This window comes from Mastigoproctus giganteus, chromosome 11, assembly GCF_048544385.1.
Source record: "Mastigoproctus giganteus isolate SK-2022 chromosome 11, ASM4854438v1, whole genome shotgun sequence".
Taxonomy (NCBI): Eukaryota; Metazoa; Arthropoda; class Arachnida; order Uropygi; family Thelyphonidae; genus Mastigoproctus; species Mastigoproctus giganteus.
Genome location: NC_143585.1, coordinates 121,032,041 through 121,044,351, shown reverse-complemented (window position 1 = coordinate 121,044,351; position 12,311 = coordinate 121,032,041). Strand labels below are relative to the sequence as shown.

General features: G+C 35.1%; 1 protein-coding gene across 1 annotated transcript in view; it reads left to right on the top strand.

Annotated features, from left to right (window-relative positions):
- Positions 1 to 2,109: 2,109 nt before the first annotated feature.
- The window catches only part of LOC150078394 (4-hydroxyphenylpyruvate dioxygenase-like protein), a 110,984-nt gene continuing 100,782 nt past the window's right edge, over positions 2,110 to 12,311 (top strand). The window contains exon 1 of the mRNA XM_090384806.1: positions 2,110 to 2,247. The gene's annotated coding sequence lies outside the window, so the exon portion shown is untranslated. The remainder of the gene's footprint in view (positions 2,248 to 12,311) is intronic.

Genomic DNA, 12,311 nt, shown 5'->3' with positions numbered 1-12,311 from the left:
ATTACACATTAAATGCTCAGCGCCCTCCCCGAGCACTTTTCGTCTCGCCTCATCCAGGTCTTATTCTCATTCATATTTGAGTTACCCATTTAGTTTGACAAAGGGATTATTAACTAACAAGATCTGAAGAAAACGAAAACCCCCGGTCTGCTTCTGAAAAAAATCTATTTAATTGTAAACTATGCTTCTGTTATTGCCTCTATACTTTCTTAATTAATAAATTTGTGCGCGATGCGATCGCTCTGTCCCGGTTGCTGCCATCTGAAACAGCTCAAAAATAATTGAAATTAGCACAACCGTATGCGTCAGTTTAAGCTTAGAAGATACTGAGGTACTGGATCCCTACTTCCGACACCTTATTATGCTTCACCCTCCCAATTATCGATGTCTCATCATCCCTAATTAGCCCGCTTTTATGCATGCGTTTTGTGTCGCGCAACAGCCGACGGCAAAATGTCGTCCGTTCCTTAAATCACCGGGAACAAATGTTTGTTTGTTTGTTATTTGGTTTTTAGGAGCATTGGCAACTAAGGCCATATTGCGCCCCAAAGAGTTACTTTGGATAATTAGACAATAATGAAAACACATTTGGCATACTGACGATGGAAACAGGATACCAAACATATTTCATTGAATAAACAACCCCCCCCCCCCTCCTCATTCACATTCCTTTGGCACCTAAAACAATCCAAGTAGTTTATATACATCTAAAAGCTTCATATCCTTGATATACCATTAAGGTTGATGCAGTAATACATTTTATTATTCCATGACACTAAAATTACATTAAGTAGTAACCAACACCTGTGATCACAAAGGAAATTTCCATGAACTGTTGGGAGGAATCAATGGCAATTAGAAAGTACAAACTGTTCCAAAAATACTGTCGTCTGTGCATTTCATACTACTGCAGAGTGATCCGATCCAGGGATTTTCAGTTATTCTACAGATGAACAAAGACATTCTGAACGGGCTGTTCATCCCATCAACAGTGCTAGATTTGTAGATAGGGAATTTCGTAACCTCTACGGAAAATTAAGGGACGACAGGGAAAAGTTTTTTAATTATTTTGGAATGTCTGTAGCATTGTTTGATGAGCTGGTGGTCAAATTCCAAGGAACGATTCAAGCTAGGCAAGATTTGGTGCAATGCTTGTCATTTTCTCCACAGGAAATGTTGGCAATATCAAAAACTGTTGTTTTAGCCCATTCATGTTTTGTATTAAATAAATAAATAAATAAATTTTCTGTTTATACTCCGGGACGATCAAACGGTCAGAGGAGTTCACAAGATAGACAGATTAATTCTCTATATTTTAACTTTACTGAAGTTTATTTGTATTACTTTTATGTTTATATGTTATCATTATATTTCAAACTGTTTTTCACAAATGTAAGGCTCTTTGCTGTTTTTTGTGATTAATAAAAAACAAAACAAAAAAAAACTCTCAGGTAAGTCTGTAAAATACTCTTTATAAGAGTAATTTAAATCCGACAGAGCGGTTGGCAGCACTGATGTGTAGACAGCGCACGACAGACAAGTGGTGCGTTTGCATAAAAGGACCAATTAGACACCATGTACTTAGAAAATTATTATTATTATTATTATTATACATATGGTGCAATGAAGCCTGAGTCCTATGCTGCACCAAAAAAAAAAAAAAATTCTGAATTACCTTGAGAGAGAGAAAACATGAGTCAGAAGTAGAAAGGAATCACCAAGAAAGAGAAGAATGATGATATCCAGAGCTTAGGACCCTGAGTGTGCCAAGCCCATACTCACAAGATGGTGAGCCCCCGGGGTAGATTCGTGCGAATTTTTTCCGCTGGCGTTCTCTAGGACACGACCGTATATATTTCAGGACGCGACGACAAAGCAAACAGACGACAGAGCATAAAATGATCCATTTGTTCCCGGTGATTTATAGAACGGACGACATTTTGACATCGGTTGTTGCGCGACACAAAATGCATATGCATAAAAGTGGGCTAAGTAGTCAGTAGTCAGACTAAAGTAGTCATTAGTCTGAAACCCCTATTTTGCATTGGCAGGGCTTTCAGACAAACAATACCTTCCACTTGGCTTTATTGTCCTTTTATGGTCCTTCAGTAAAAGACTTCTCGCAGTGAAGTTCACTCGTGTGCAGCAGGCCTTATATAGTCCTTAACAAGTTACAAAGTCCAAAGTTCTAAGGGACGAAAGAATTCAACAACAAAGAAGCTAATAAGGATCCCACAGAAAGAACAGGTAACCAATGTATGATTTATTTCTTTTTTCTAATACATTGTAGTAATAACTATTAGGTCTCGAAGTTTTATCTCTCTCTCTCTCTCTCTCTCTCTCTCTCTCTCTCTCTCTGCCATTAGTGAAAGATCATCCTTCTACAGTACTTCATTTAGGGGCCGCCGTAGGCGAGTGGTCAATGCGAAGTGCATAAGTACACGTGTCTTGAGTGACCGCTGTTCAAACCCGTGACTGCTAAATAGAGTACTGTTTCTTGTACTCTCTTTCTATCTTGTGAACTCCTTTGACCGTGTGGTCATCCTGGAAATATGTGTATAGAAAATTTATTTATTTAAACAAAGCTATGTTTGCTTTGTTGTTTGAAGATTTACCAGTTGTAGCTTATATTAACAATAGTTAATTAGTTTATATTAACAACGGTTATCCCTAATAGCGACGTTCTTCACATTTTTCATTCAGAATTGTGCAAATACTAAAGGAAAAAAAAAAGAGCGTTTATTGAGGAATTTAATAACCGTACTTGTCAGCTTATAACACGCACTTTTTTTCCTTATAAATACAGTACCTTAAAAAATCGCCGTGCGTCTTAGAAGCTGAAAGTGGCAATACAGCGCATGCGCAATTTACATGGCGATCACGGTCAGTACACTTTTCAGTAATTATCAGGCTGTTGTTGGAGTAATAAGTGAATCCCAGTTATACATTTAAGCCCTAATCAATGGCAGGCGCATCAAGAAAGCAAAATTATACTATTGGATTTAAGCTGAAAGTAGTACAATATGCCAAAGAACACGGGAACAGAACAGCAGAACGAAATTTCGGACCACCCCCTACTGGAAGATGATTCGACAATGCAGGAAGTTTCTGAAGTTGAATAATACTAAAATAATAAGAGTAATAATCCTATACCGTTTTTTATTGGCTTTTGGGTTTTATTTATATTGAAATTTAAATTTCCATTGTATTAACAATACATTTTTTTCAAAAGTTTTTTTCTTAAATATACTGTTCCAAAATTAGGGTGCATCTTCCACGCCTCAGCGTCTTATAAGCCCACAAATATGATATTTATTCTTTTATAAAAATATTGGAGAAAATTTATCAGCAAAACGAGCACGACTCTGCTGGCCTTAATTTTTGATGCTACTACATTGAATTGTTTATATTAAATAATGAATGCTATGTAACCATGTATGGTAATATTTAAAAATCCCACGTAATTTGACAAATTTTCTTAAACGAATTAAAAAAAAGATTTACCAGTTGTAGCTTATATTAACAATAGTTAATTAGTTTATATTAACAACGGTTATCCCTTAATAGCGACGTTCTTCACATTTTTCATTCAGAATTGTGCAAATACTAAAGAAAGAAAAAAAAGAAGAGCGTTTATTGAGGAATTTAATTACCATACTCAGCTTATAACTTAAAGAATCTCTTAAAAGTTTCTAAAACGAATGTTAATTTATGATAAAAAAAATATATATATATATGGTTACCTTTTACAGAAATAGCAACGGCAGCCCAGCTGGAAAGAAATGCAGAGAAACGAAAGGGAAGTGCATATATACCAAAGTGGATTTATTTATATAGTGTACGTGTGCTCGCCCGCGTTTAACTTGGAGGAACAGAAAAACAAGAGCAAAATTAACAATCAGTTATGAGCGGGTCCCAGTGGGAAAGAATCGCATTCTAACATATAAAACAAAGAAAAAGCCTAATGCGAGTACTTTCGATGGTTCTATGGGATCTTTACCATATGGGGGTACCATTATCAAGAAACGATCGAGTGTAGATAGACGATTATAAAACATTGCTTAATCTCATAGTGTACTGAAGTTAAAACCTGCTTGTATTATATTGCATAATTTTGTTAAATATGTGTACTAGTTTCAAGAGCAATTTGTGATAAACTGTTCTTGAAACTGAAATGATGTGTGTGTCATGACACTCATCAGTAACTGTTATTTTATTATGTTGTTTTGTTATATTCTTTCTTATTTTTTCTCTTGGAATCTTGACTTGGGTTAAATTATAACGAAAGATGTTTTTATTATATTATCGATTATGCTTCCCTTAGTGGTATTTACTCTCATGTTACAGGCGTTGTTTGACTAATAGTTCCCAACCATGAATTTATGGACCCAAGTACAAAGTCATGTGAATCCCCTCGAAGAATGTTAATTGTTAGGTTTTGTTTCCAATGAGATAATTTTCCTTTTCAGTTGGGTCATGGGAAACTGTTCCTTTCCCCCCTCCTATAGTTGGATGCTGTAACTAGGAGCAGCGAAGTGGCAAAGAAGGCAAGGGCAATTGTCAGTTAAAATTAAAATAAAAACACCTTTTGATACTCTAAGATCCTGGAATCTTTATAGTTTAGAAAAAAAAAATTGGTTTTGCCTCGGTGCGAAGATTCCCTGTTACCGCACTGCCAGGAAATACACACATTTCTGAGTTTCTACATTTAAAAATACATATCTCTTACTACAAATTGAAAACAAGCTAGGCTTAAAACGTGTAGAATTCTAGGTCTTGCTATAAGACCTCAAACTTGAAGTCTTATAGCCCTAGAATTCTACGAGTTTGAAACTTTGGTATGGTATTTCTCATATATAGGCAAGCCGTAGCCTAATGGTCAGGCGTGCGGGTGCATAAGTACACGTGCCTTGAGTGACCGGGGTTCAAGCCCGGTCACTCAAGGCACGTGACTACTAAATACGGTGCTGTTTCTTGTATTCTGTCTATCTTGTAAACTCCTCTGACCGTTTGGTCGTCCCGGAGTATAAACAGAAAATTTATTTTTATATCAGGGATATCGTATCCATTCGTAAGGGGAAGGCATGACGACCAGGTTTTTGAATGTTTTTTTTTTTAGATAGGTCTAGGAACACTTATGCGTATGGTTAAGGGGGGCATCTACCCTCCACCCATTGAATATTCCCCTGTGTCATAGTATGGGGGAAAGTCTTAACTGGGTTGTTAATCTTACTTTGAATACTTCCCACCCACCGATCAAGGGACAATAATCTCTGAATTGGTACTGTCTGAGTGGTAGCACTCAATTGAAAAGTAAAAATATACTTTTCTATTTTAGGAGGTTTTACTTATTCGAGGTATAAGAGTTGTTATTGTGAAGGGGTTCGCAATATTAAATGTATTGAAATAGCGCCTTTAATGATTTAAGTTAATTTTAATCATTTTGCTCAATTTTTCTTATGCTCAGTGATATGATTAATCAAATTATTAGATAATTAATAAGGTAAGTCCAGAATTAGAACAAATTTTGGAAAATTTACTGAGTAATTTCATAACAGATTTTACCAAAAATAATTTCAGGAAATAATTCTAGACACTATATATACCGTTTGATACCTTTAAAAAGATATGGCTTAAGGTTGAAACGAAAATGAATTGATGAAATTACTATCAAAAAATGGTTACTTGGTATGTCTGTAGATCATGTATGAGCAGACCCTGTTTAATATACAATGTATAATCTGTTTCCCTAAATCACTGACTTCAAATGACTCATTTTATTGCAAGCTCTTTCTGTTTAGAGTTAACTACTGTTCGAAAATTATAGATCTCTTAAAGTACCATTTATAACTGACAAAATATAATAGCGTAGCTTAATTTATTTATTATGATACTCAACTTTTTATAATCTGCATTGATGTTGAAATAAATTGGATGATAATTTTAAATTTAAGTTAGCATGAATGAGTTAGGATTTAAAAACAGAATTAAAATGTGCTCAAGGAAGTAGAAGTGCACGTCTTCGTCCTTGGTTGTCAATGTTGAAACGATTTAAGTTATACGGTTGGAAACAGAAGGCCAATAGCCATAACAAGTGGCTTTCGTTTTACACGTCTTCAGTTGGCAATGGTAGAATGAGAGTAAACGCGTGTATTTAAGAAGACTAAGTTCCCTACTTTAACTACTTTAATGATATTTGATACATACCCTAACTCTACGATAACTAACAAAACCAGACAAAACCTCTGCCGCTTTCTTAGTAACGTGCAAAAAAAATTCTATAAGCTGTGATCAAATTACACAGGAGGCGAGACAGGCTAAGGCCGATTATGAGAAATATTTGGCAAGGACATTCATGGAAGGTACTAAACAACTATTTGCATATGTGAAAAGAAAAAGGAAATAAGCGAACCGTATTGGTCCTATGTAGGGAAGCGGTACAATCAGCATTGACAATCTGAATCAGATGATTGGTGAAACGAACAGAATCGTTGTATTCACAGAAATGATGATTATAGAATGGAAGGGATGTTTGGACAATAACAGTTATTCGTCATATATTTTTACCTGTGTTCGAGTCCCGTCGATGACCGGAGGAATTTTTACTGACCTTTTTCACAACGTGGCTGAGTTAGTCGGCCTCAGGTGAGGGTAGCTTGGTTTTTTCCTCCCGGAAACTAGTGTTTTTCGTCCAGCAAATAGAAATCGACCTCAGAATACACGCAATTTACAGAGAGTGTACACGGATCAATATGGCCTGAGGCTTTAGCCCTGAACGCTAAAATAGGCCTTAGTCGTTAATGCTCCTAAAATGTTGCTGTACAACAGCCAAGTTGTGTACGGGCTGAATTTTGTCCCAAATTTAATTAAAATTGGGCCAATAAAAATACGGCAATTATTATTTATTTTTCTGTATGTCTATATACCGTATATTCTACCTGAAGCTTTGGATGTTATGTAGTTGTATTGTATATTGTAGCTGAAACCTTTGGATATTATGTAGTTATATTGTAGCTGAAACCTTTGGATATTATGTAGTTATATTGTAGCTGAAACCTTTGGATATTATGTAGTTGTATTGTATATTGTAACTGAAGCTTTGTATATTTGGATGTTATGTTTGTTGCTATCGCATCCTTGCGTTACCACTTCCTTGCTAGATTTACTTCGCAATGCATGGCTGGGTGACGATACGCTGAAATTATGCTGATATTAAGCGCGTGGATTAGCCTTTTTTACCCCCTGAATTTAATCGTATTAATCATGCATTAGATGCAATGGGTAATGCTTTGACCCGTAAACCTCTGAAACAAAATTCCCGTAATGCTGAGTAGTTACATATTCTTCAGATTCTTTTGGATGACCTGATCAATTGGAATTGCAAAACGTATCTATCTTATAGTGCAGACAAGTTATATTAGGAATACATCTTCCTGCCACTTTTGATTAGGAAATTATTTTTCCCCTTCACTTTTACATATTCGTTATTAATTTTCATATGCTTGATATTTCTAGGTTTAAGTTTAGTAAGCTGAAGGATTAACTTAATTTATGTACAGGATGAGGGGGATCGGATGGTTGCAGGATAGATGTGCAAAAGTTTTCCTTCAGAAAACAGGCGGTTGATTGTTGGAACAAACCTCCACCTGTTTTTGTGGAAGTAGGTAGTTTGAGTAAATTCAAGTAAGGACTATACAAACTACTGGAAGGGAAGGGCAGGCGAGATGTGGGTAAGGGTGGTTTTTTTGGTTGATACTTAATCTTGCTTTCTTGCTTTATTTGCCACTAGTAATACTAATGCAAATCACCTGTCTGCGCGTGTTGCACAGTGGTATCGTCACCATCCTCCCCACACCGGGTGGAAGAGGCCTAGGTTCGAATCCCGTCGATGACGCGAGGAACTTTAATGGCCTTTTTTCACTCCGTGGCTGAGTTAGTCTGTCTCAGGCATAGATAGCAAGATTTACCCCTCAGAAACTGGGGTTTGTTCGTCCAGCAAAACAGGAAAATCGACCCGCGAACACACGCATTGTACAGAACAAATACGGATTTATGTATTAAATTACGTGTAACCCTAATATAATAATATGATATAACAATTAATGCTAATCACCTGGAATCGACTCGAGTGGTCGAATTAAAATGGCTCGGTTCTGTTGGTTTTTAGATCGCCCGTCATTATTGGTTTGACATAAAAAGAAAATATTAACTCTCAAATAAGCTATTGTTTTATAATGTTACTATCATCAGCATAGCCATGTATAGTTCCCAGCTTCAGAATCCCTTAATACTGTTTCCAACGATGGAAACATAGTATTAAGGGATTCTGGTACTATCATATTACTAAGAAATTCACTTAAACGTCTCACATAAATAAACTCTCGCTCTCCTTCTCCAGTTGCTCATCACTAACCTAATGGATGGGAAGAGATCTACAAGATCCAAACTGATCACGGAGACAATCAGAGTAACAATGATCGAAAATCTATAACTTGAGGATCAATGCTAACAATACTGGCACAATTTGGTTGATCCTCCAATGAAATTCTTAGCATTTGTACAAGTATTGCAAAGCATAATTTTTTACGTAGCTGTGTATATAAAGATAAACAAAATTTTCTACAAAGGGCATCATTATACAGCATATTGCCCATTATCTTTCCAAGTCTTAAAACGCTCGAATAAGCAGCACTTTTCCAAAAGAGCAACTTTGTTTCAGAGATTACTGTCTCCTCATCGGTGGGTGATTTAGGGATCATTAGGATGATTATTTTAGGATCTAAAAGCTTAAATCCAGTCATGACTTAATTATACAATATGTGGTTATTTCATCAACATTTAAAAGTTATGCGTACTGTACCTGCCTTGCGTTATGTCTTGGATGCCGAGTAAAAGCAATATTCGTAAATATTCACTAAAGAAATGGAGTTAATACAATAAATTCAGAAAGAAAAATGGTCAAAAAATGAAACCGGGAATCAATTTCCATTAATTGAAAGGCGCACCTTACTTAAATATATGTAAGCCACTTGGAAGGCTTAACTACCGGTTTTCTCTTATTTACAGGAAGTGACTATTACGGTGGGGGAGGGGGGGGAAATGATGTGCATGTTGAGGAACCTGACATAAACGACATTTCTGTCCTGTCCTAATTTTGTTTTTTTTTTATAACATTACCAATATTCCGATATAATATGTGATCTTGCGTAGTTTCTACTAATTTTGGAGAGGTCCAAGGCGTTATGTTATCCTTAATGGTATTATTACGAGTATTTTTTTCCAGGTTAATTGTGTATTTAGCTGTATCGTATACTAATCGTGTATTTATGTCCTATATGAGTTAACCGCCTGTAAATATAACTTACAACTACTGAACTTCACAATAAATTTAATTGCTAAAAAGGGGGAAAAAAGTGTATGATCAACTGTACTTACACAATATTAATTCTTCATCTGTTTCTCCAAATTACGGATAACATAATTTACGAGTATGAAGGTGTTTGCGACGTTCAGAATTTATTTATAATATGTTCACAAGGCTTTCCACACCGGGTGGAACAGACCTGAATTCGAGTCCCGTCGATGATGAGGAATTTTTATAGGCCCACAACGTGGCTGAGTTAGTCGGTCTCAGGCGAGGTTAGTGTGGTTTTTTTCTCCTGGAAACTTGGGTTTTTCGCCAGCAAACAGAAAATCGACCTCAGAATACAGACAATACACACGAAGCAATATGGTCTTAGTCGCTGATGCTCCTAAAACGCAACTATAATTATAGCAACGTGGTTCAGTTGTATTAAAATCATTTTTAGAATGATTTTAATACAGCTCACACGCAATAACCATTGAGGCAGGACATAATGGTTGTATTGGATAGCTTTTTGAGATCGGAAGCTGTGAATTGCAGATAGACGTTTTACCGTAAATAAGGTTTTAGTCTTTGTAAGTATGCTAAAACTGTGACTGATATACAAAAAAAAAAAAACATGACTTTATTTCTGTTAGCTTTGACAGTAGCCTATTATCATTAATTAAAGAGCATTTTTAAGCTCGCTGAAGTTGCTGAATTTCTTTTTTCTGGCTTTGTAAATGTCGGCAAGCATCACGGATATAATTTCAACCTTTCAATGCCTTCTTCACTCCTAAAATGTTTAGAAGAGAGATCTTATATCGATTGTATGCATTTTGTCGCTTGAAGATGTGTGGGTTACTTTCTTCATTCAACCGCCAAGAAGTATAGACAGTTTCCTTAGACAAGGGCTTTCCACTTTTTTGATGCCGACGGACTGCGTATGCATCAAAAATAATTCGCACCACCCTTTTTTTTTTTTTTTTTTCTTATTTTTAAGTCGATAATAAATGCAGCGGTACTCAGCTTTCTTTCTTTTTTTTTTTTTTTCTTATTTTTAAGTCGATAATAAATGCAGCGGTACTCAGCTTTCTTTCTTTTTTTTTTTTTTTGGTCAAAAATATAAAAATAAAACTAAGGAGGGATGATGTGAAGTACTAAGCACAAACATGACAAGACTGTTTGAAATCGACGTCAGTTACTAGCTTTCAAAGCCGCTGAATATTAAGCACGTGAATAAATGTCATAAATTAAATTTTTAATGTATTACTAGGAGGAAAACATTTTTAATGTATCGAGAGATTCAATAATTTCAATTGATTACATAAATGTAATGTCATATGCTGTGAAAGGAATCAGAAGAAGCAGTGGAAGCAATGCTGATATGATACGACAGTTTGGCGACACCCATTTTGTAAAGCCCTAGTTTAGACCTAAGTTCATCCTCAATTCCAATCAAAAAGAAACAAAGAATTCGTTCTGCCGGAAGGAGACTATAATATCACACAGCAGTTGAACTATGTTTTTCCCTTGTAAGCTACAGCTACGTCCCTATGTACGTACTACTGTTCGACGATTCTTCAACAAAAATCAACCAGGATGTTTCATTTTAATTATATTAATGTTATTTCATTTTTAGAATGATTTTAATACAGCTCACACGCAATAACCATTGAGGCAGGACATAATGGTTGTATTGGATAGCTTTTTGAGATCGAAAACTGTGAATTGCAGATAGACGTGTTGGAGACTCTCGCATGACTGTTTTTGATGGTGGTCGTTGTATTTCTGACAAGAAAATAAACTGTATCGGATACTGAACTGACAACTATAAATTATCCTCTGTCAGGAACTGTGGTTTGAATTTCAACGTAGCCTTAATAAAAGCTACAATTCATTTAACACGGCTTGGAGAGAGAGAGAGAGAGAGAGAGAGAGAGAGAGGAAAATACTAACAAAATCTTGGACGTTCTCAAGGCAACCTAGTTTTCTCGATTAAGTTTAGCGTCAATTCCTAGATAATGATTTGATATTTCGGAGTCTGCAAAGACAGTATAAAGTGACACCACATCAAGAGAAAAACGGCGGTTGGGGTTCTAATATTACTGTCTGTAATTTTTGATGAAAGTTAATTAATGGAGTTTTTAATGGAAAATTTAGAAAAGGCCTGGTATAATTTAATGTTAAAAACTAAATTTGCTAGTAGCGAAAGGCAAGTACTACTGTAAGAAACGAATCTATACTGGCAATCTGTTCTACGTAAACTTATTTGCCATTTTTAAAAATTGGATTCTAAAAATAATCACCTTTAATTTTCTTAGGTATGGCCATAGAAATACGACCAAATTGCCATAATTTAATTATATGATGGAAATCACAAGAGTAGTTGCAGTGACTTCCATCCCCACTGATTTACTAAAGTTGCTTTTATTCGTTATGATTTTTGCTAGCCATTCAAATGAGCGGGACTGAGTAATCGAGGTGGCAAGCCACAAGGGCGACAAAATGAATATTTTAATATTTTCATTTTTTAATTTTCATTATTGAAATCGTAATACAAGTTTATCAAAATAAAATATACTTTTAATCACTTATAGTTACATTTGAAGAAGTTCTTGAATTGAATAGTATCATTCATTAATTGTATCATTAATTAGCATACAAAATAATAGATGCGTCTTTAAATTGAATGATATCATTAAAAATATTTTTAATATTTTATTAAAATATCATATTTTAATATATCATATTTTTAATGATATCATTAAAAATATTACTTGCTTATCCAAGTGGAAGTGATTTTGCGTCATTCTTATCCAAAAGAGTTGTTACATTATGTGAACATAATGTAATAAATGTTAAAACATATTGCAACTGTATTTCGATTTTTTTTTTTTTTATTCTTCTTGTTTCTGTTATAACTGGAGAAAGGTCTTTTTCAGAAAATTAATTAAGAAATATTTAA